The 25,078-nt window shown below is 37.6% G+C and overlaps 1 protein-coding gene and 1 non-coding gene across 2 annotated transcripts in view; one reads left to right on the top strand and one right to left on the bottom strand.

Moving 5' to 3' along the window:
* The window catches only part of LOC123600471, a 121,226-nt gene that overhangs the window by 79,620 nt on the left and 16,528 nt on the right, over window positions 1–25,078 (top strand). The gene's annotated exons all lie outside the window — the stretch shown is intronic.
* LOC123602759 lies at window positions 15,739–15,845 on the bottom strand. The gene has a single exon (XR_006714538.1). It is a non-coding gene; the product is annotated as a U6 spliceosomal RNA (small nuclear RNA).

The following is a 25,078-nucleotide window of genomic DNA, read 5'->3' as shown; positions in this document are numbered from 1 at the left end:
AGAAATGTGCCTCTAAGGTTAATTAAGGTTAAAATGAGGTCATAAGGATAGGACCCTGATCAGATAGGATTAGTGTCCATAGGACTTGTTCCCCTTGATCCTCCCCCCCTCCCTGGGGGACACACACATTGCAGAAAAAGTCACATGAGGATACAGCAAGGAGGTGGCCGTCTACAAACCAGGAAAAGAGCCCTCACCAGATCTTGCCAGCTCCTGGATCTTGGAATTTACAGTCTCCAGAACTGTGAGAAATAAATCTTGTTTAAGCCACTTAGTTAGTGGTATTTTGTTAGGACAGCCTAAGGAGACTAATATATTATTCTTCTCCAGGCCCCAATCCTCTTTCCACAGCTGTACAATCCTGTTAACTATTTGATATACAACCCTCCAGACAGACAGACAGACAGACACACACAACAACAACAACAACAACAACAACAACAACAACATGTAATAATTGTAAAAATAAAATGCCATCATCTAATATATATGGTTTTGTAACTTGGTTATTCAGTTAATACACCATGAACATTTAAAAAATTTTATTTCAGTTGTGAGATAATACATATTTATTTCTTTGTGAAAAGTTAGAATATTATGGATAAAACTAAAGTCTCCTTGGGCCACCACTTCTAATCTTCTCTCCCATGCCTCAAGATAACTACTGTTTTAGTTTAGTGCATATCCTTCCAGATCTTTCTTTAAATACCTTTATACACATGTACCTGTACCCAAAGCAAGTGTATAGTTTGTTGTTTGTGTCCATGTTCTTACATAAATTGTATCATACTGTGAGGACTGTTCTGAAAGTTGGCATTGTATTTCTGAGATCTTTCTATCCTTATGAACATAAATTTGGTTTACACCTTTTAACTGCTGAATTGTACTTTGTTGAGTGAATGTATTACATTATATTTGCCCATTCAGTTATTGGTGGATCTTTAGGTTATTTTCATTTCCTTGCTTTTATAATGCTTCCATTAGTTTCATTATTCGGTCTTTCTGAATACACACATGTGAACATGGTTTTCTGTGGTATAGACCTAGAAGAGGAAATGCTGGGTCATAGGATATGCACATTTACAGTTTTAATAGACTCTGCCAGAGATATTTTCAAAGTGATTGTCCTCATCTATATTTGTTCTAACAGTGTATGAGAGTACTCTTTTCTCTATAGTATCACCTACCCTTGATTTTGTCAATGTTTTAATTTTTTCAGATATAATGAGTGCAAATTGGATCTTCTTGTTTTAGTTTGCTTTTGGAAAAGTTAATTAGATGGTTGAGCAACTTTTCAAACTGACTATCTGAATTATATCTTTTATGAATTGCCTGTTCATATTCTCCTCCCACTTTTTATTGTACTGTTTACCATTTTCTTATGATTTGTAGGAGTCCTTGTGGATATCTTTCTGTTCTAGTACATGTAGGTCTAGTTTATTACTATTTTCTAAATAGTTATGTAGTATTCAGCCATTTATTTAGGGGTTAGAAACCAACTGAGGCCAAATGTGGCCTTCTATCTATTTTTCTAAATAGAGTTTGGTTTGGTTTTTGGTTTTCTGAGACATAGCCAGGTCCATTATTTTACATATGATCTATGGCTGATTTAGTGTTACAGCAACAGCACTGAGTAGTTGCCACATAGGTTGGATGGCTGAAAATATCTGCTCTTGGGCTCTTTACAGAAGTTTGTCCTGATATAGATAAATCATAATTTATTTAACCATTTCTCTTTTGATGAATATATAGGTTGTTTCCCATTTCCCACTATTACAAATAAACAGTTATGTAATTCATATTGTCATACACATACATCTTTCTCTGCAGTTGTGAGCATTTCCTTGGGCTGGATTCCTGCAAATGGAATTGCTGGCTTATCAGACATCTGTGTTTAGTGAAATTTGCTTATTTGAACAGTAGTATGTCTGGATTGGAGAATATTTTAAAGAAGGGTTATTTCCTGGGAATAATGATAGTTTCCCATTATTTAGGAGTACCAGACACTGTACTAGGTGCCTAATACATATTATCTCATTTAATTTTTGTAGTGACCCTGAAATTAGTATTAATAACTGCCTTTTACATAATGAAGAAATAGAGGCTCAGTAAAATTAAGGAGTTTGTTCAAAACCACAGAACTGGTGCATGGTGGAACGAGCATTTGAACCCACTTTTCTGTAGAAGTATTTTCTACCACTAGATGATAATTCTCAAGTGAAAAACTAGGTGATGAACACTATTGACATAACATAGTATTACAAGTAGAAATTTTACATATTTGTTCTTCAAATGAACAGGTAACAACATTTGTAGTTACTGCGGTACATTTCTGTAGACAGATGGGTTAAATTAAAGTAATTTTATAGACTCTTAAAAACTGTTGGCTTTCATAAGCAAACTAAACATTTCCTTTGCAATCTTATTTGTATTTCTATAAATAAAGACACAGCTGTGATGTAGGGTAAAAAATACTGAATTTAGAAATCTGAATTTGGAAAAACCATGGTTTCTGCCTCCCAAGGTTGCTGTGTGACTGTGGGCAAATTTTCTACCCTCTCTGTGTCTCAGTTCACAGAACTGTAAGAAATTAGTGTGAATAGTGGTAAAGTATTTGACACAGTGTCTGGCATGTAATAAGTATACAATCTATGATGGCCCTCATCCCCTGAGGATATTTCCAGAAGGAGGATTCAATCTAATAAACCCACGGTACACTTCAATGAGTTTGTTTCAAGGCTCAAGCCCTGCCCTGCTCTGAAATACTAATGCCAAACCTTTGGCATAAGAGTAACCAAGAGATACCAGACACCATGCATTGCCAAGAATGTACCTAATGCCTGCAGTACAAAAAAGAGAGGCCAAGTTGTGACATTTTCTGGCATTTAAATATTGCTATACTTGGTCCATACTCTTGTACATTCTGAGAACCTTAATACTAACAGGTAACATTTATTCAACACTTACTATATACCTGAGGCTGTGCCAATTATCTCCTTTAATTCTCACCTCGTTGCTGGTAGACTGGTACTCCTTTTATTCCTATAAGGAGTCCACTAGATGAGGAAATGGAGACCTAGGCAGATAGGTTCCAAAGCGGTATGTCCTGAGTAGATAAGAGAGCTAGAATTTTAATCTACATCCAACACTTAAGCCTGTGCATTTAACCACCATACTATACTCCCCCCCCCCCCCCCCCCCCCCCCCCCCCCCCCCCCCCCCCCCCCCCCCCCCCCCCCCGGTCAGGAAGCCTTCAATAGGAGGATTCCTTAAGGAAACTATATGTGTGCTTATTTCAGCTGCAGGCTTTGGGTTGGGAGGATCTGTCCTTCTGGGCCTGTAGTGCATCAGACTTAAGCATGCTAAATGGTCATCTATTAACATCTGGAGGGTAGGATTGCCTTTCTTGACTGTCTGGCACCATGAATCAACACGTCTGCCTTAGACATATTGATTTCTTTGCCATCTCAGGGAAGCCTCCCCATGCATTAGAAAGTGAGGTCTGACAGCTGACCATTTTGCTTTTATCACTGCTTTTCTCCTATCAACAAAGTCTCTTTCACCCCAAATTGCCGCCTAGCATCCATGTCAGAACCAGATCAATTTGTCTTTGCCACTCTGTTGGGATTGCTGTCAGTTTTTTTTGTTTTTTTTGTTTTTTTTTTTGGTTTTAGCTGCCTCGTAGACCATCTTGTTCGCAATATAAGCTCCAAATGGCCTGGAACTCGTCTTTTATGGCCTCTGCCAGATTAAACATTTAGAACATAATATACCCAGCTTCAAAAACAATTGTGCAGCCTTCCAGCCAAGCAGCATATTGATTTTAATTTAGGCAATTGCACACATTTTCAGGTCTTAGGAGGAACTCTGGGGCGTCAGCCTGCCAGTGGCTTGTGGCCCTTTTCCCTCCCTACCACCACTTCTTCACTTGGGTTAAAGGAGCCTAGAAATTATAGAGTGAAAAACTTAGGCCACCATCGGCGCATTGTGTTTTATCTTTTGGAACTGGGACCATCTCAACCTCAGTGCTAAAACCGATATGAAGTAGAAAAGCAGCAAGGTGATGTAGGAATAGTGTGGACACAATTGGGTTCAGATCCCTGCCTTACTATGGAATGGCACATGACCTTGGGAAAGTCATTTCACCCTCTGGACCTCAGGCTTCTCACCAGTAAAATGGGGCAATGAGGACACTTACTTTACAAAGCAGATATAAGGATAACTGTCAAGTACTAGAAGATCTTCAGTAAATACCACATTTTTTTTGTTGAGTGACTAACCATGGCAGAATATTTTAATGCCCAGGAAGGGTTTCTTCTCACCCCAAGGAGGCAGCAATTCAACAACCACTGCCTAGAGACCATGAGGCCTAGTTTATTTTGCATTTTGATTAAAATCGTGGTATCCTCTATATAAGGCTGATGGTACATAACTTCATTAATTAGCTAATTTCAGAAACTCAATAATCAACACTAGACCCCCAGTGCAGCTTCTGTTTATTCATTCAACATACATTTGCACAGTTCTTGCCTTGTGCCAGGTGTGTGCTAGGTGCTGCTCCATAATTGTGAATACGTGAAGAGTGTTTGCCTTTAAGGAACTCACTATTTCGGGTGGAAGATGGACACACTTAATGGTTATTTGAATGCAGTGCTGGAGAGGGTGTTCCCAAAGAAACATCTGCTAAGGCTGGGGAAGGCCATTCTAGGTCTTACTTTCCAGTCTCTTGGGTTTTATCACAGTAGCAGAGCTGCTAGGAACCGAAACTCAAATACAATGGCTTAAACACATTATCAGGTTATTTTCTGACTTTAAAAGAAGTCTGGAAGTCAGTGGCTAGGGCTGGGGAGCCCCAGTGGTCACATCAACATGCCAGTAGGAAGAAGAGAAAGGGTGTGGGGATAAAAGAAGTTCACTCAGCTGAGTTAGCCTTTTTTAAAGTGGCTTCCCAGAAGCCCTGGCTACCTCCCTCTTGTTGAGACCCCTGGAGTCAGTTAGCTGGGCACTTGGCTGCCCCAACAGAGCAGAAGGGAGAGTGGTTACTGCACAGACAACTAGTCATTGCAACATCCACCTAATAGGATGTTGTAAGTAAAGATGGATGAGAGTTTATTTATCATCAGGCTGAACCAATGATGAAGTTTGGTGGTACAAGGTGGGATAGTATGGCTTTCAATGCCACGATTGATGTTGATGAGCGAGGGACCAAGAGGGTGAAGGATGGAGATGAGTGGCATAACTGAGCTGACTGGAGGCCGAGTCAGGGGGAAATGGATTGGGGGAAGGCTTTGGGAACAGAGTACGTGGACAGCCATGTCTTCTGCAGTTGGAGTAGCCGCCTTTCTCATCTTCAACTGAGCTCAGAAAGAGAAAACAGCAGGAGCCACCCGGTATTCTGGGGCTATTTCTTTGGCTATGTTGCTCCTACCTGAATCTATATGGCAACAGTCAGAGGAGTTTTGCAACTTCAGCAAACTGCCCGAGAGGCCCCAGACCACTGCAGGGAGGTTCGGCTCTTGGAAATGAGCCTGGAAGTTATGCTATCAGCCTCTTGCATTCTTAAATTGACCTGTCGTGATGGTATGAAGCAATTGTGTCTTTCAGGTCAGAATGACTTTCCATTTAAAAAAAGCTCTAACTCTGGTTGCAGAGAAATTAAATTAGAATAATGAATAGAGTTTGATAAGTGAAAATCTAACTTCACCTGCTTATAGAGAAATAGCTGAATGTCAGCCAAAATGAATGTTTTAGTACCTTGGAGAGTTTGATAAATGACAGGTACTGATAACCCAGAGCTGTCTTTCTAAACATAGGCCTGACGATAACTTTACTCTAAAATGTTTATGCGGAAACAATGAGGACTATATTGAGAATAAGCCACAAGTCTTGTGGCCCATTTCTTACTTGCAGGGCCAGGGAGAACTATCTGGCTGGAGAGCTATCCTCCTGGAAAGGCTGTTTGACCCATTTGAGGATGAAGAAACAAAGTTCTCCATGGATGGATGACCATCCAGCTTTGTTAGCCACTTCCTGAGGAACTACTGCCTTAGCTCCTCTTTGCAGCACACCAGGTCTGCTTGCTCAATCCCATCTGCTTATTGGGGGCCTCTTGGTGGAGCATCAGAACCTACTATATCTTGCACACGTTATCTGCTCTAAGGAGCGTAGGTGCTGGTACTCCGGTGGCCAGAGGAGCTGTGGGCTTCTCTCTGTTGGGTGCCAAAAATTATCTCAGGTGACAGATTTGGCAGTCATAGCCCCATAAAGCCATTAAAAACTTGAGAGAACAACCCCTACTGTAGGACAGTGACTCCCTGCTCTGGATGTACATTGGAATCAGCTGGGCAGCATCTGAACCTAACCATGTCTGGGAAATACCCTTGATAATTGAATCAGAATGCCTGATGAGGTGACCCAGGTGTCAGTAATTTTTAAAACTGCCCAGATAATTCCACTGTACAGTAAGGTGGAGAACCACTGCTGTTGGGTGGGAATGGGGCAGGACTAGGTGAGGAGAAAGAATGTCTCATTAACCTGTCTGTTTTCTAGGCCGGATATGCTTCCTTATTAAAAAAAAATGGTCACAGATTAAGTTACTCCTCCCCTACCTCCCCACTACTGTATCATACACTAGGGAATAAAATAAGCACTTCTATGTATCTTGGAGCTTATAGTCAAGCAGGAGAGATAGACCATGAACATGAAATTATAAATTATGAAAAGTTCTATGGAGGAAAAGAAGAGGGTGCCACATGGAAAGTGACTTATTTTGTATTGGTTTATGATGAATAAGCTGACACCTACTGAATAAGAAGGGGCCAGTCATTTGACGTGATGGGAGAGCTGAGGGAACAACATGTGCTAAGACTCCAGAGCAGTAAAATGGTGTTTCTACTCCAGTTTTCTATCTTCCACAAACATGTTCTGTGGCAGGCAGAATATAGGGATGACAGGCATGGACCCTACGTTTGAGGAGCTCATAATTCAGTGGAGAGACAATGTGAAAAGAAATAGATAGTAATAAGCAGAATTTAGCAGGACTCCCAGGGGGCACAAATTTAATTCTGCCCAATGCGTGAAATGGTATATATGTATAGGGGTGATCAGAGGTCTCAGCAAGAAGTCAGGCTTTGAATGATCATGTAGAACCACTTCCTTTGTCAATGCTGTGTTTGACATCTGTGGAAAGAATTCTCCAGAGAGGGGAGAAAGTGCCACAGGCACCAAGAAGCATACGTATAAAGGCATGGAGGTACCAGAGTGTTTAGAATGCGTGGTGTGTCTGGGGATGGGATACATGCTGTGATGGGGGTGTGGCTGGAGACGGGTGGAACTGGTGAATAAATGACAATAGGGGCTGTCTCTGAATTGCTTTCCAGTAAGGGGAACTAGGATGAACGAATCTCTGATCCCAGGAAAGGCTGCAGTTCTCATAGACCTGGATAAACTCTCTTCTCTCCTGAGAGTTATCTGTGCCTTAATTCAGTTTCCTGTGGAATGGGGGCTCCCAGGGTCTCAAGGTGTTAGGCAGCTGGCACCTCCCAGCAGTCCTCTGTACACCTGGTACCTCAGCCTGTATCCCTTGGTGCCTGAAGTCCTAAATGTTTATTTTTCCCTCTACTTAGAGCAAAGCCACTTCCACATTTGGTCCCTACAAATGGAAAACAACAAAGGGTAGAGCCCTCTGATGACCCACTTCACACACAGCTGTGCTGCAGCCTAAACATTTCTTTTTTGCAGGATGCCGAGAGGACAGGGGCCTGGGCACACCTGCTGATCCCTTTGCCCACAAGTTCCAGGTGCACCACGTGATTCTTGATGTTGTTTGTGCCAAGCTCTTTTCACAATAAGTGGGATGCTGGGGCAGAGAGAAGGTGAAGGTGAGGCTGTATGGTATCATAGGGCTAAGTTTAGAAGGGTCTTGTGGGCCAGGGAGCTTGAACTTCATCCTTGGGAGTGAGGAGCTAGGGGAGGATTTTCAGCCTGAGAGGGCTATGATTAGATCTGTGTTTCTGAAAGATGTCTCTGTTGGCTAATGTGTGGGATGTACTATAGAGGAGTGATACTAGATGATGGGATTCACAGGAATATTAGCTCCCTGAGGGTTCTCTTTTGTTCATTACTTTTCCCTAGGGTCTAGAACAGGGCCAGGCACATAGTTGGTAGTCAGTAGATACCTGATGAATGAATGAGACCAGTCAGGAAGCTATTGTTATGGATCAATCGCACTTAAACTTGGTCAGTGGGGAGCAATTAGAGATATTGAAGCAGCCTGGAGGGAGAGTTTAGGATTGGGGGGGCACAGCTGGAACAGCAAGGAATAGCAACTTAATTGGTTTTACTCCTTTAGCCTAGCACTAAGATTTCAGCAGCCAGGTTACAATGGTAAGGACTATTTGATTTGAGATACTGTAATCACCATCCTGGGGTGTGGGCTCCAACCTTGAGGAGTTGTGGGCTCCATGAAAAGCATCTTCTTCCTGGAAGTCTGGCCTAGGTACCACCTTGTTCTTTGTGACTTCATAACATCAGGGCTTTCTGGTACAGCAGATGGAATTGTTATTGAATTTTCCATAGTGCATGATAGAGGACCTATAAAGTTTCTATCTCTGATATGTTTTTCTATTTAAAATTGGAAAGGATACTGTTAAAATAATGTCCCTCCTGGATGTTTCTAAAACTCAACCTCTCATCCTGCATGGGCATCCTGCATGGGCAACCTTTGATAACCTATGCAAAAGAATCCCCAAATCTAGTCTGTACATTGACAAACTATTGTCTACTCTCTAGCTTTTATTCATCTGTTTGGTTTTTTTAAATGTTTTTCAAGGTAATTTGGGCTGGTCATTACTATTGTGGCCTAGAGTGTAAGTTCCATCTTAGTGGATCCAGGCACATTCTTGGTTGCAAGTAACAGAAATCAGTTTTGGTTAACTTAAGCAGATTTTATGCTAAATGTATATTTATATATGTTATACTTATATATAACATAAAATTTGGAGTTTGATGTAAATGGTCTAAATGCTCCAATCAAAAGGCATAGGGTGGCAGACTGGATTAAGAAAAAAAACAAAGCCCATATATTTGCTGCCTACAAAAGGCCCACCTCAGACCCAAAGGCACATACAGACTGAAAGTGAAGGGATGAAGAAACATTTACCATGCAAATGAAAGCAAAAAAAAAAAAAAAAAAAAAAAAAAAAAGTCAAGGTAGCAATACTTATATCAGACAAAATAGAATTTAAAACAAAGACTAACAAGGGATGCCTGGGTGGCTCAGTCGGTTAAGCATCTGACTTCAGCTCAGGTCATGATCTCATGGTTCGTGGGTTCAAGCCCTGTGTTGGGCTTTGTGCTGACAGCTCAGAGCCTGGAGCCTGATTCAGATTCTCTCTCTCTCTCTCTCTCCCTCTCTCTCTCTCTCTTTCTGTGCCCCTGTGCTGCTCATGCTCTTTCTCTCAAAAATAAATAAGCATTAAAAAAAATTTTTTTAAACAAAGACTAACAAGGGACAAAGAAGGGCATTATATAATGATAAAGGGATCAATCCATTAAGAAGATGTAACAGTTGTTAATATCTACACATCTAACACTGGAATACATAAAGCAACTATCAACAAACATAGAGAAATTGACATAATACAATACTAATAGGGGACTTTAATAACCCCACTTACATCAATGAATAGATCACACAATTAGAAAATCAACAAGGAAATACTGTATTTAAATGACATATTAGACCAGATGGACATAACCGATACATACAGAACATTCCATCTAAAAACAATAGAATACATATTCTTTTAAAGTGAACATGGAAAACATTCTCTAGAATAGATCACAAGTTAGGCCACAAAACAAACCTCAATAAATTTAAGAAGATTGAGATCATAGCATGCATATTTCCTGAACACAATTGTATGAAGCTAGAAATGAATCACATGAAAAAAAACTGGAAAAAACACAAACATATGGAGGCTAAACAACATGATACTAAACAACCAATGAGTCAATGAAACAATCAAAGAAGAAATTAAAAAAAAAATACATGACAGCAAATGAAAGTAAAAACACAACAGTCCAAAATCTTTGGGTTGCAGTGAAAGCAGTTCTAAGAGGGAAATATATAGCTATACAGGCCTACCTCAAGAAACTAGAAAAAACCCAAATAAACAATCTAATCTTACACCTAAAGGAGCTGGAAAAAGGTGAATAAACAAAGCCCAAGGTGAGTAGAAGGAAGAAAATAATATCAGAGGAGAAATAAATCACAAAGACTAAAAAATAATAAAAAAAAAATCAATGAAACCAAAAGCTGGTTTTTTGAAGAGAAATAAAACAGATAAGTTCTTAGCCAGACTCATCAAGAAAAAAAAGGACCCAAATAAGTAAAATCATAAATGAGAGAGGAGAAGTAACAACTGAAACCACAGAAATACAAAGGATTGTAAGAGAATACTATGAAAATTTATATGTCAACAAATTGGACAACTTAGAAGAAGTGGATAAATTCCTAGAAACATACTATCATCCAAAACTGAATCAGGAAGAAATAGAAAATCTGAACATACTGGTTGCTAGCAATGAGATTGAACTGATAATTAAAAAACTACCAAAAAATAAAACTCCAGGACCAAATGGATTCACAAGTAAATTCTACCAAATGTTTAAAGAAGAGATAATACCTATTCTCCTCAAACTATACCCCTACCCCCTCCCCCCCCCAAAAAAAAAACAGAAGAGGAAGGAATGCTTCCAAATACATTCTACAAGGTCAGCATTACCCTAATACCAAAGCCAGGCAAAGACACCACAAAAAAAGCATACTGTAGGCCAATGTTCCTGATGAACACTGTTGCAAAAATCCTCAATAAAATATTAGCAAACTGCATTCAATAATACACTAAAAGGATCATTCACCAGGATCAAATGGGACTTATTCCAGGAATGCAAGGGTGGTTCAATATTCACAAATCAGTCGATGTGATCAACACAAGCAAGTTAAAAATCATCATTTCAATAGATGCAGAAAAAGCATTTGGCAAAATTCAACATCTACTTATGATAAAAACTCTCAACCAATTGGTTTAGAGGGAACATACCTCAACATCATAAAGGTTATCTATGTTACTCACAGATAACATCTTACTCAATGGTGAAAAACTTAGAGCTTTCCCCCTAAGATCAGGAACAGGATGTCCACTCTTGCCACCTTTATTCAGCATGGTCCTAGAAGTCCTAGCCACAGCAATCAGACAAGAAAAATAAATTAGAGCATCTATATTGGTAAAGAAGAAGTTAAACTGTCACTATTTGCAGATGACATGATACTATACATAGAAAACTCTGAAGACTCCACCAAAAAGCTACTAGAAGTAATAAATGAATTCAGTAAAATTGCAGGATACAAAATTAATGCCCAGAAATTGGTAGCATTTCTGTACACTAATAATGCAGTAGCAGAAAGAGAAATTAAGAAAACAACGCCACTTAAAATTGCACCAAAAAGAATAAAATACCTAGGAAGAAACTTAACTGTAGAAGTGAAAGTCCTGTACTCTGAAAACTATAAAACATTGATGAAAGAAATTGAAGATGACACAAATAGAAAGATATTTCATGCTCATGGATTGGAAGAACAAATACTGTTGAAATGTCCACAGTACTGAAGCAATCTACAGATTTAACACAATTCCTGTCAAAATAAAAACAACATTTTCCACAAAACTAAAATAACCCTAAAATTTGTGTGTAATCACAAAAGACCCTGAATAGCAAAGGCGATCTTGAGAAAGAAAAACAAAGCTGGAGGTATCACAATTCCAGATCTCAAGATACACTACAAAGCTGTAGTAATAAAAAAAAGTATGGTACTGGCACAAAAATAGACATACAGATCAATAGAACAGAATATAGAACCCAGAAATAAGCCCACAAATATATGGTCAATTAATCTTTGACAAAGCAGGAAAGAATATACAATAGAGAAAAGATAGTCTCTTCAATAAATGATGCTCAGAAAACTGGTCAACTACATGCAAAAGAATGAAACTGGACCACTTTCTCACACCATACACAAAGATAAATTCAAAATGTATTTAAGACCTAAATGTGAGACCTGAAACCATAAAAATCCTAGAAGAGAACAAAGGCAGTAGTTTCTCTGACATTGGCCATAGCAACATTTTTCTAGATATGTCTCCTGAGACAAGGAAAACAAAAGCAAAAATAAACTATTTGGACTATATCAAAATAAAAAGGTTTATACAGTAAAGGAAACCATCAAAAGGCAAACTATCAAGTAGGAGAAGGTATTTGCAAATGATATATTTAATATCCAGAAACTACAAAGAACTTACTTAATTCATCACCAAAAAACCCTTAACAATCCAATTCAAAAATGAACAAGGGACTCAAATAGACATTTTCCCAAAGAATATATCCAAATGGCCGACAAGACACATGAAAAGATGCTCAACATCACTCATTATGAGGGAAATGCAAATCAAAACCACCATGAGATCTCTCCTGTCAGAATGGTTAAAATAAAAAACATAAGAAATAACAGGTGTTGGCAAGGATATAGAGAAAAAGGAACCCTCCTACACTGTGGGTGCAAATGCGAACTGGTGCAGCCATTGTGGAAAACAATATAGAGGTTCCTCAAAAATTAAAAATAGAAATATCGTATGGTCCAGTAATTCTACTACTGGATATTTACCCAAAGAACATGAAGAACACTAATTTGAAAAGATATATGCACCCCTATGTTTATTGCAACAGTGTTTACAATAGCCAAGATATGAAGGCAACCTAAGTGTCCATTGAAAGGCAAATAGATAAGAAAGATATGGCATAAAATTTTTTTAGTTGGAATTTTAACTATTTTAAATGTCCAGTTCAGTGGTATTAAATACATTCACAATCTTGTACAACCATCACCAGTATTTCCAAAATGTTTTTATTACCTTGAACAGGAACTCTATACCCATTAACAATAACTTTCCATTCTCCTCTTCCTCCATTCTCCCCTTCAGGTCTCCAGAGGTAACCTGAATCTTACTTTCTATTTTTATGAATTTACCTATGATAAATATTTCATATAAGTGGAATTATACAATATTTGTCTTTTTGTGTCTGGCTTACTTCACTTAGCATGACATCTTCAAGGTTCATCCATGTTGTAGCACATATCAGCACTTCATTCCTTTTAATGGCTGAATAATATACCATTGTATGGATATACCACATTTTGTTTATCCAAAGAAAGGATTTTTAAAAAAGGATTTTGAATAGATTCTGTAGAACAAAGCCTGGAGCCTATGTAACCAGTGTGGGGCTTTACCTCAGAATATCTGCATATTGAACTGAAGCTGCCTCTCTACTGTGTGATCTTGGGTAAATCACTTTGAGCCTCTCTCCCTCACCTGTAAATAGGGGTAAAGAATCTTGTGCAGGTTGTTTAATCATTTGAGATAATTCATGTAAATCACTCAGCATAAATTTTGACACTTAAATAAAAAAGTACTCATGAATGTTAACTATTATTATGGCTTATAAAAATTATTGTTTATGCTTCTTCATCCTAACACAAAATCAGACGGTCAGAACTTTTTCTAAAACACCTACTCCTAAGGAGAGAAATAAAACTAAGTTGCTTTTTTATACATGTTTTCAATTGATTGTTTTTTGGGGTTCAAACTTCTGAGGAAAGGAAAAATACTCCCCTCCTGACCAAGAGACAAACTACCCTGGTCAGTTCAGCCTGATATCCTTTTTAGATGGGGGCATCTCTGGGGCTTTACTTTCCAAGTACAAGCCTGCTCTGTGGAAGCACAAAAGGGCCAGATGGCTAAAGGCGATGTCAGAATAAAGGGAATAAGATATAGTTCCTGTTGACTCTAAGTGGACTCCCCTGCAATGGGGAGTCCAATTATATAGGCTGGGAGCAGGTTATGGTTCTTAGAAAGTGGATGGATCTGGATTCAAATACCAGCTCTGTTGTTTACAGATCAAGTTTTCCACTTTGCAGGGCTAAGAGAGGTTATCTGTGTGAGCTACTTCCTAGGGATACTGTTGGCAGAGGCACTAGAGTGGAGCCCCCAAAAGAAAGCTGGAACATCAGATTGAGGTGTTCTGTTGCTTATCATTCTCTCTGGCCTCTATCTGCACCGGCCATCCTGGACATCTTGGCAGTGGGGAGCCTTTGGTGTGGTCTTTTGGTATCACCCTGAGCAAGGAAGGAGCATGACAATTTTCCATCCATTATTGGTTGAGATCCAGTTATTCAGAGTAGAACTTTCAGCCAGCTTGGGCTATCTTGAGATGTAGCTCTGCTCTCTTATTCCCAAAAGCATTTTTATTTAGTTGTGAAATTGATTTTATTTTATTTTTTGGTGTAAACCTTGTTATAACAAAATGATCTTCATCTACAATTCGGATGCTGTGAGAAATCAAATTTATATGCTGCATTTCCACTTTGCTCATGCCGCTGACCAGCAAGGCCATGGGAATGAGAGCAGAACAAGTGCAAACTATTTTCTGAAACCTATCATGGACACTCCTAATAGGGGCTTATAGGACTTCATTATAATAATGACTATGATCATGAAGGTCTCACACAATACAGGTCATTTAACTCCATTACTTAATGTATTCTTTTCAAAAACCTTTTGTGTCTGGCATGTGACAGAAGACTAGCCTCCATTTTACAGTTGGGAAACTGGAGCTCAGACATCGATTGCTAACAGATGGCCTAGTTGGGGTTGGTAGCCACTCATCTGACTTCTCTTCCAGTGGTCTATTTATTTCTCCCACTATGAGCTGGGCAATGTGGAAACTCCAGATTTTATTGACTTGGTGGTTTGTGATATGGTTCATTTGACCGCCCTCTGCCTGGAAAGGGGGCAAATCTGTGATCTCTCTGTCTTTCCAAATTTCCAAAGAGGAAGCATCTCTCAGCCAGAGCAGGAGCCTGAGCCTGGTTTGTAGACAGTGGAGCATATAGGTGCCTCATTGCTGTGTGCCCTGGGGCAGCAATAAATTGCTATTTGCTGATCTCCAAGCCTCTGGCAGAGATAGGGAGGGAGGGCTGGGAAAGTGACATTTCTGTAAATAACCACACCTGGTTCTAAGAGCAGAAGGATTGGCATGTCCCTGTAGCCTCATCAATTACCATCAACCTTTTGCAGAGGGAGTCCAGGGAGGGAATCTCTTCACACTCTTGTGATTATTTATAGCCACCTCATCCTGTCTGCACTCTGGGGGGAGCATGGTTTGCTTGGCAGCGGCCTCCTGCTAGATGTGTTTATACTCTTCCAGGCCCGGTGGAAAGCATCCTTCAGCCCCTCCAGTCCAGGGAGCAAAAGGGATGCCTGACATTAGGACATAAAGAAGTTGTGAAAGGGAAGACATGAGCAGGATGCCTGAATTTCTCAGTTAGATTCATGTATCTCCCAGCGAGCACTGATTGAATAGCCACTTTGCTGCTAAAGAAGGCAATTCAGGCAATTTATGGTTAAATAAACTTGCTTTGCAAGCAGGTAGACCTGGATTTAAATCCCAGCTCTGCCATTTACAAGCTGTGCAGTTTTGGTGAAGCTTCTCCCTCCATTTCCTCATCTGTAAAATAGGATAATAATAGCTCCTCTCAGGGTCATTGTGAGTATTTGAATGCAGAGGGGTAAGCAGGGACTGACACAGCAGATGATAGGTATAAGGTGCCTCTTCTTTAATTTTACATATGGAAGCTTCACGAATTTGCATGTCACCCTTGTGCAAGGGCCATGCTAATCTTCTCTGTGTCATTCCAATTTTAGTACATGTGCTGCTGAAGCCAGCACTGGTGCCTATTCTTGTAAGAGACTACTAGTTACTGTGTGTGTGTGTGTGTGTGTGTGTGTGTGTGTGTGTGTGTGTGTGCATGATTTTGATAGAAACGGACCTCAAGAAACAGAGACAATGGTGAAAAAGTAATGATTAAAACCTAGAGAAGGAAAGAGCTCTATGGTCAGGTCTGGCCCGAGGGAACTTCATGGTGGGAGAAGGACTGAACTACCTGAGGGTCCTAGGTATGTTACTGGAGCAGCAGTGTGCCCACCGCATGACTGTGGCCTAGGCAGAATGACTTAGGGCAGCTTTTAGGAAAAGGTGGTGTAGTCTGGGAAGGTGGCCTGGGCCCAGGGTGCAGTAGCCTCTCCAGGTGGAGAGTTTTCTGGGCATACATACTCGTGTGGAGCATTTGTGAAACAGCTAATCCAGCCCCAGTGAAAAAGAGGCTGCCTAAAGTGACAAAAAGAAAGGATACATTTTGAGTGACTTATCTGCAGTTAATGGATTTTCCTGCTCAGTTCTCTACTTTCAAAAGGTCTACCTTCACCAATGTATAGTAATTACCCAATCTATGAACTTCTTGCATTAAACAGTTTTTATAACAAATTGAAAAATTCACAAAATTAGGCAGAATAGTACAGTGAACCCTCATGAACCTATTACCCAGACACAAAATAAACTCACAGCCACTTTTGTTTCATCTGTACCCCTCCCTCCCCCTGCCAGAGTGTTTAAAACACATCCCCCAAATAATGTCATCTGTAAATACTTCTGTATGCTTTTGTGAATGATGAGAGCTTTCTAAAAGAACAGTATTAACACTATCACACTGAAAAATTAATAAGTCCTTAATATCATTGAATATCCAGTATTCAAATTTCCACAATTGTCTGTTTTTTCCAGTTGAATTAGGATTTAAATAAGATTCATACATTGCAAGTGGTTGATATTTCTCTTTATCTCTGCAATTTATAGATTCCCCTGCCTTTCTTTTTATTCCCTTTTATGTCATTTGTTGAAGAGACCAGGTCATTTCTTGTTTTCTAGATAGGACTGCGTATCTCTGGTATCATTTACCTTGCTCCTTTGTCCCCTATATTTCCCATAAAATGGCAGCTAGACCTAGTGACTTGGTCCGATTCAGATTTCTTTCTTTCTTTGCAAGACTACATTGTAAGTATTGTCATGTGCTTCTGTCAGCCAGCACACATGACTGGTTGTCTCTTTTTTGTGATGTAACAGCCATTAATAATCATTGTTCAGATTCATGACTTCATTTGGGGATTTGCAAAATGGCGGCATTCTAATTCTGTCATTCCTTCATCATTTATTACATGGACTATTTTGATAGAGAGAACTCTTTCCTCATTAACTATTTAGATAACTTATGACATAGCTTAATCAGGAAAAATAGGTTGAATGTTTGATTTTTTCCCTCTACTTACCTGCATTCAGAATAGTGGGTTGGTTCCCTTAAATACTCCAGAGGTAACCACTGAGATTTTTTGTTTTATGCTATTATTAGGAAGGAACTTATGAATTTAAACATATTCCATGTGTTTAAATCCATTGTAGTTGTTCTCTTTTGTGCTGATTTTTTTTTTTTTTTTATTTCTGGCCAGTGAATGTGAACCTCTTTCTTGAGTTGCGTCCTGAATTCTGACATGACGATGTCCCCAGTCATCATTTTCTGGAAACAAAAGGTGTCCAAGCTTGGAAATGGAAATCCCTCTTAAAGAGAAAATATATTATAAGTTTATACTGATACTTTCAACCCAAATTTAAGATTATAGGGCTTTGCTTAACCCTTCAATTTTATTTTGAATCTTTTCCTCGTATGCTAAAAGTCTTTGTTCTTTTTTTTAAATTTTTTTTTAATGTTTATTTATTTTTGAGACAGAGACAGAGCATGAACGGGGGAGGGTCAGAGAGAGAGAGGGAGACACAGAATCTGAAACAGGCTCCAGGCTCTGAGCTGTCAGCACAGAGCCCGACGCGGGGCTTGAACTCACAAACTGCGAGATCATGACCTGAGCTGAAGTCAGACGCTTAACCGACTGAGCCACCCAGGCGCCCCTAAAAGTCTTGGTTCTTTTTTTTTTTTCCAACGTTTATTTATTTTTTTTGGGGGGGGGGACAGAGAGAGACAGAGCATGAACGGGGGAGGGGCAGAGAGAGAGGGAGACACAGAATCGGAAACAGGCTCCAGGCTCTGAGCCATCAGCCCAGAGCCTGACGCGGGGCTCGAACTCACAGACCGCGAGATGGTGACCTGGCTGAAGTCGGACGCTTAACCGACTGCGCCACCCAGGCGCCCCATTGGTTCTTAATGACAATAGTGTAATTGCTTATTTGCTTTACCTTATTATATAGATTTTAGAAAAATCATGCCAAAATAGGATTAGTGAAAATAGTTATTATGAACTTTTGTATTTGCAAACCATTTAAAATAATATACCTCTGCATCTAGGCTATAATCTCAATGCACAGATCCATTTATTTTATTTTGCTTTTGTTTTAGGAATTGTTTTTTCATCCTGATTTAACATAATTTATAGTCACCTAAACATTTTTGTGGCTCATTTTCCTAGAAGTAGGTCTCTTGGGTCAAATGTAAAAAAAAACACTACACTTGTGGTGAGCATAGTGTGATATATAGAATTGTCAATTCACTCTCTTTCACCTGAAACTAATATAACATTGTATGTCAACTATCCACTTCAATAAAAAATTATAAAAAATTAAAAAACAAGGTATTATTCACAGAAGTCCAACTTCCATCCCAAACTCCCTTTTTCCTTCTTTCCCTTTAGCCAAGATTTTATTTACTTTATGGTTTATACTTCTGTAATTATCTACATAAGTAAATCCATATCTGATTTGTGTGTGTGTGTGTGTGTGTACAGAACTATATTCTGGAGCTTATGCTATAGTTATATACAAAGATAGTCTGCACTGGTTTCTCTAGATGCATAGTATTTCACTATTTGGATGTACTGTAGTTTCTCCAGTAGACTCCTATTGATGAACATTTGGGGTTTTTGCTATTACAAAATAAGTGTCCATATTTTTGTGTTTCTGTCAGTGTTTCTTTAGGACAGATGCCTAGAAGTAAGCTTCCTGGGTCAAAGGGTCAGAATGCATATGTTATTTTGTTAAAAATTGCCAAATTCCCCTCTGTAGGATTTGTACCAGCAATGATTAGAGTGCCTGTTTTCTCAAAGCCTGGGCAAATGAATACTCATCAATCTTGGATTTTTTGCCACTGTGATAGGTGAAAAATGGTATACTATTGTGTTTTTAATTTACCATTTTCTTATTATGTGCACAATCAAGATCTTTTCATGTAGATAAAGGCATTTGTATTTAGTTTTCTATGAATTGTCTGTATATATTCGTAGCATTTTTTCTCTGTAGCATTATTAGTCTTCCATTCTTTCTTTTTTTTTAAGTTTATTTATTTTGAGACAGAGAGAGAGAAGAGAATGTGTGAGTGAGAGGGGGAGGGGCAGAGAGAGAGAGAGAAGGAGAGAAATAATCCCAAGCAGGCTCAATGCTGTCAGTGCAGAGCCCAACATGGAGCTCAATCTTATGACTGTGACATCATGACCTGAGCAGAAATGTAGAGTCAGACGCTTAACTGACACCTCTCATTCTTTCTTTTTCAAGGTTCTTTATATATGGTAAATATTAAACTTTTATTTATGATAAAATTTGAAAAATTGAAAAAGTTGAAGTGTGTTATTTGTTTCTTTACTTTCCTTATGGTGTTTTTATGCCATGTAAGTTAAAATTTTTTTTTCTTATTTTATGTAATAAATTCCTTAATCTTTTCCCTTTTGGCTTCTAAACGTTGAGTCAGAGGTAGGAAAGTGCCCCTCACTCTTGGATTATAGAATATTTTTTTCTATACTTGTATGGACTCATTTAATATGTTTAATTTTCTAATCCACTTGGAATTTATCTTGGTACATGGTTTGGGCAATGAATACAATTTTATCTTTTCTATGGCTATTCAGTTAGCTCCATGCCTTTGATTAAAAAAAAAAAAAAAGTCATCATTTTCCCCAATAACTTGAGATTCTTCCTTTATAATATACTAAATTTCCAAATGCAATTGGATCTATTTCTGGATTTTCTATTTTGTTCCACTGGGTCATGCATGTTGCACCACCACATTTTTAATTAGAGACATTAGAGTATGTTTCAATGTCTCACAATGTTATCCCTTTCCCATTTCTCTCTCTCTTTTCAGGCTTTCCCGGAAACTCTTGGCTATTCTTGCTTGTCTGTTCTTCCAAATGAATTTTATAAAAAAATGATCTAGTTCCAGAAAGAAACTTACTCATATTTTTGTTGGATTATATTAAATTTATGAACTATATGACATGTTATGAACTTATTTTGACCTAAAATTTCTGATATTGAGTCTTCCTGTCTAGGAATGTGTTATATCTTTTCATTTATGCAAGGTTATTTTTGTGCATTTTTGAATTATTCTATAGTTATTCTTCCTATAGGTCCTGGACATTTCTTGCTAAATTTACAGCTGGGTATTTAATTTTATTTAGTTTTCACAAAGGTGGTTTTCTCGTCCAATATAAACTGATTTTTATTTGTATATAGGGGAAGATCTGATTTTTATATATTGATTTTATAACCTACTGTACTAAATTGTTTTGTTTGTAGTTGTTTTCTAGTACTGTAGTAATTTGGATTTTTCTAGATACACACTTATATAATTCTTAGCTCTATTAAGCTCTATTAATATGATGGATAATATTAATGAATTTTAGAATATTGAATCTATTCTACTTGGTCATGATGAATGTTTTAATGTCCTGTTGGATTCTGTTTGCTAATTATTGATATTTATAAGATAAATTGGTCTGTAATTTTCTTTTGTTGATGCAATCATTTTCAGGTTTAGATAGATGTTATACTCACTTCATATAATACTTTTTAAATATAGAATTTCCCTGAGAAACAGCCTGGGCCTGGGACATTTTTGTGAGAAATTTTTTCTGCTTCCTCTATTTCTTCTGTGGTATTTTATATGTTTGGACTTTCTGTCTCCACTGGGATTGATTTTGACAAGTTGTATTTGCTAGAAAATTATCCATTTCATCTACTTTTCCAAAATTTATTTGCGAAGAATTGTACAAAGTCAACTCTTATCATTAAAAAAGTGCTTAGTTTGGTTATTTCCTCCTTGTCATTTCTAATTTTATGTATATAAAACCCCCCTTTTTTCCCAGTTACATCAGCTAACAGCTTATTTTATTATGTTCTTTTTTTCAAATAATTAACTTTTAGATGTATTTATTAGTTCTCTTTTTTTTCTGTTTTTAACTCATATCTTTGTTAAGGTATAACTAACTTACTGTGAAATTCATTATGGGTACAGTTTGATGATTTTGACAAATTGTATGTGGAACAAAACACTAATTAAGACAGAAAACAATTCTATCACTCTAAAAAGTTTCTTCTCCCTCCTCTCCAGACAACCTCCTACTGTATCCCAGAGGTAACAGTGTTCTAATATCTACCACCATAGTTTAGTTTTTCCAGTTTTCAAATATATTATAAATTGATTCTACAGTATATGCTATTTTGTGTCTGGCTTCTTGTACTTAATTTATGTTTTAAGATTTACACATGTCCTTGAATGTATCAGTAATATGTTCTTTTTAATTTATGGGTGGTATTACATATTAGATATACCACAATTTATGCATTCATTTGTTGATGAATTTAGTTTATTCCATTTTGGGGGTATAAGAATAAAAATGCTATTCAAAATTAAACTACTGGGACTACACCGAAATAAAAAGCTTTTTCATGGTGAAAGAAACCATCAACAAAACAAAAAGCAACTGATTGAATAGGAGAAGATACTTGTAAATGATACATCTGATAAAGGGTTAATATCCAAAATATATAAAGAACTTATACAGCTCATCCCCAAAACAAAATCCAATTAAAAATCCAATTTTAATCCAATTAAAAATGGGCAGAACACATGAATAGACATTTCCCCAAAGAAGACATACAGATGGCCAACACACACATGAAAAGATGCTCAACATCACTAATCATCAAGGAAATGCAAATCCACACCACAGTATCACCGCACACCTGTCAGAATGGATAAAATAAAAAACACAGGAAATAAATGTTGTGGAGAACATGGAGTAAAAGGAACCCTTGTGCACTTGGGAATGCAAGCTTGTGCAGCCACTGTGGAAAACAGTATGGAGGTTTCTCAAAAAATTAAAAATAGAATTACCATATGATCCACTACTTCCACTACTGGGTATTTGCCCAAAGAAAACAAAAACACTAATTCAAAAAGGTATATAGACCCCTATGTTTATTGGCACATTATTTATAGTAGCCCAGATATGGAAGCAACTCGAGTGTGCATCCATAGATGAATGGATAAAGAAGGTGTGATGTGTGTGTATATATATATGTATATGTATATATATATATATATGTATATGTATATATATATATATATATATATATATATATATATATATATATATGAAAATTACTCAGCCATAAAAAAATGAAGTCTTGCCATTTGCAGCAACATGGATGGATGTAGAGGGTATAATGCTAAGTGAAATAAGTCAGTCAGAGAAGGACAAGTGCCATATGATTTTACTCATATGTGGAATTTAAGAAACAAAATAAATGAACACAGAAAAAAGAGACAAACAAAAGCACAGATTCTTTTTTTTTATAATTTAACTTTATTTTTTATTTTTTAAAATTTGCATCCAAATTCGTTAGTATATAGTGAAGCAATCATTTCAGGAGTAGATTCCTTAATGCCCCTTACCCATTTAGCCCATCCCCCCTCCCACAACTCCTCCAGCAACCCTCAGTTTGTTCTCCATATTTTCGAGTCTCTTTTGAAAAACACAGATTCTTCACTGTAGGGAACAAAATGGTAGTTGCCAAAGGGGAGGTGGGTGGAGCATAAATGATATAGGTGAAGGTGATTAAGAGCACACTTACCGTGATGAGCACTGAGGAATTGTTGAATCATTATACAGCTGAAACTAATATAACACTATAAGCTAATTATACTTGAATTAAAAAATAAAAGAAAAAAGAGAAAAAAGCCGCTATAAATATTTTTGCACGAGTCTTTTTGTGAATACATGTTTTTTTCATTTTACTTGAGTGTATACCTAAAAGTGGAACAGTTTGCTCATAAGGTAGGAGTGTGCTAGCTGTTATAAAAAACAGTTCCACTTGTTATTTATCTAAAGGAAATGAAAACACTAACTCAACAAGATATCTGCATGCCAGTGTTCATTGCAGCATAATTATTTACAATAGCCAAGACATGGAAGCAACCTAAATGTCCATCGATGGATGAATAATGGGTGAATGGATAAAGAAAATGTGACACACACACACACACACACACACACACACACAGGAATATTATTCTATTATTCAGCCATGAAAAGAAGGAAATCTTTCCATTTGTGACAACATGAATGGAACTTGAGGGCATTATGCTAAGTAGAGTAAGCTAGCCAGAGAAAGACAAATACCATATGATCTCACACGTGGAATCTTAAAAAGAAACACAAGGAACTCATACATACAGAGAATAGATTGATCAGGGGATGCTTTGAGGTGGTGAAATGAGTGAAGATGGTCAAAAGTTACACATTTTCAGTTATAAAATAAGTAAGTCCTGGGGATGTAATATACATGCTGTATACAAATATAATTGTACATATCAATTATGTCTCAGTAAAATTTTTAAAAATAATAAAAAAGTTAAAAAAACAAGAAATTATTTTTCAAAAGTGTTGTACCATTAACAAACTACCAACAATGTATGAATGTTCCAGTTGCTCTATATTCTCACTGACAACTGGTATCATCAGTCTTAAATTTTAGCCATTCTAATGGATGTGGAGTGATATTTCATTTCGGTTTTAATTTTAATTTCTCTGATGACTAATGATGTTAAACATCCTTTCATGTGCTTATTAGCCATTTATATATCTTCTTTTGTGAAGTTCTTCTTGAAGCATTTGCCCTTTTTAAATAGTTGTAGTTTTATTAGTGATTTTAGTTCTTTTAAAAAAAATGTTTATTTATTTTTGAGAGAGAGTTAGAGAGTGAGCAGGGGAGGGGCAGAAAGAGAGGGAGACAGAGAATTCCAAGCAGGCTTTGCACTGTCAGCAGGAAGCGCAATGTGGGGCTCTAACTCATGAGCCATGAGATCATAACCTGAGCTGAAATCAAGAGTCGGACACTTAACCAACTAAGCCACCCAGGTGCCCCAATTTGTAGTTCTTTATATATTTCTTATACAACTTCTTTGTCAGGTATATGTTTCGCAGATATTTTCTTTTGGTCTGTGACTTGCCTTCCCCCCCACCCCCTCTTAATTGTATCTTTTGATATGTGGATGTTGTTAATTTTGGTGAAGCCCAATTTATCATTTTTTTCTTTTATATTTAGCATATTTTGTGTTCTCTTTGGAAACGTTTTCCCTATCCCTAGGTCATAAGGGTATTCTCCTATATTTTCTTCTAGTTTTATTGTTTTAGCACTTTCCTATCTTGAATTAATTCCTGTATATGGTCTGAGGTTTTTGATTTTGATTTTTAACATGGATATCCAGTTGTCAGATTCATTGAAAAGGCTTTTCTTTCTTCATTGAATGGCCTTAACATCTTTGTGAAAAATCAATTGACTGTATACACATGGGTCTGCTTCTGTTTTCTCTAGACATCTATTTGTCTACACTTATACCAATACCACACTGCATTGATTACTGTAACTTTATAGTAAATTTTGAAATCAGGTAATATAAGTCCTGTGACTTTTTAAAAAGATTTAACAAGATTGTCGTGGCTATTTCAGGCCCTTTGCCTTTCCATTTACATTTTAGAATCAGCTTGTCAATTTCTATAAAAAAAGCCTTCTGGGATTTTGGGGAGGATTTGTGTGAGTTTGATAGCACCGCCACAACAAAATACCACAGACTGGGTGGCTTAAACAGCAGAAATGTATATTCACATAGTTCTGGAAGCTAGAAGTCCAAGGTCAAGGTGCCAGCAGGTTTAGTTTCTCCTTGGCTTGCAGATGGCTGCCTCCATGCTGTGTCTTCACGTGGTCTTTCCTCTTTGTGGGGGCATCCTCAGTGTCTCTGTGTGCTCGTTATTTCCTCTTTGTAAAGGACACCAGTAGGATCGCATCA

The sequence above is a fragment of the Leopardus geoffroyi genome, chromosome D1 (assembly GCF_018350155.1).
Source record: "Leopardus geoffroyi isolate Oge1 chromosome D1, O.geoffroyi_Oge1_pat1.0, whole genome shotgun sequence".
Taxonomy (NCBI): domain Eukaryota; kingdom Metazoa; phylum Chordata; class Mammalia; order Carnivora; family Felidae; genus Leopardus; species Leopardus geoffroyi.
The sequence above is the reverse complement of the archived record's forward strand: the minus strand, read 5'-3'. Positions and strand labels throughout refer to the sequence as shown.